This window comes from Etheostoma cragini, chromosome 20 (genome assembly GCF_013103735.1).
Source record: "Etheostoma cragini isolate CJK2018 chromosome 20, CSU_Ecrag_1.0, whole genome shotgun sequence".
Taxonomy (NCBI): Eukaryota; Metazoa; Chordata; class Actinopteri; order Perciformes; family Percidae; genus Etheostoma; species Etheostoma cragini.
Window position 1 is genome coordinate 2,793,587 of NC_048426.1, and position 882 is coordinate 2,794,468.

Genomic DNA, 882 nt, shown 5'->3' on the forward strand with positions numbered 1-882 from the left:
GCGCCTCACACCCTGGGCAACTCCGGAGTAGGACAGAGTCCAACCCCTATCCAGGAGTATGGTTCCAGAACCGAGACTTTAAATGTAAATGTGCTGTATTAATATAGCGCTTTTCCAGTCTTAACAACTGCTCAAAGCGCTTTTACATCTACAGGAAACATTCACCATTCACACACATTTATACACTGTGGCCGGGGCTGCCGTACAAGGTGCCACCTTCTCATTAGATAAACATTCACACACGTTCACACTCCGATGCGCAGCACCGGGGGCAACTCAGGGTTCAGTGTCTTGCCCAAGGACACTTCGACAATGACTGCAGGGGCGGGGATCAAAACACCAACCTTCCGATAGGCAGGCAACCTCTCTACCACTGAGCCACAGCCGCCCCTACTACTGTGTGTAGAGGTAAGCCCCACCAGATCTAACTGGTAGCGCTCCACCTCCCGCACAAGTTCCGGCTCCTTCCCCCACAGAGAGGTGACGTTCCACGTCCCCAGAGCCAGGGTCTGCTGCCCGGGTATGGTCCGTCGAGGCCCTTGACCTTCGCCGCCACCCATATGGCAGCGCACCAGACCCCAGCGATTCCTCCCACAGGTGGTGAGCCCATGGGATGGAGATAGGGGTTCCACGTAGCTTCTTCGGGCTGTGCCCAACCGGGCTCCGTGGCAAACCCGGCCACCAGGCGCTCGCTGACGAGCCCGCCGTCTGGGCCTGGCTCCAGACGGGGGCCCCGGGCCTCCTCCGGGCAGGGTCACTCCCTCTCTACCTCGGTCTTTCATGGGGTTTTTGAACCATTCTTTGTCTGGCCCCTCACCTGAGACCACTTTGCCATGGGAGACCCTACCAGGAGCACAAAGCTCCAGACAACACAGCCCTCAG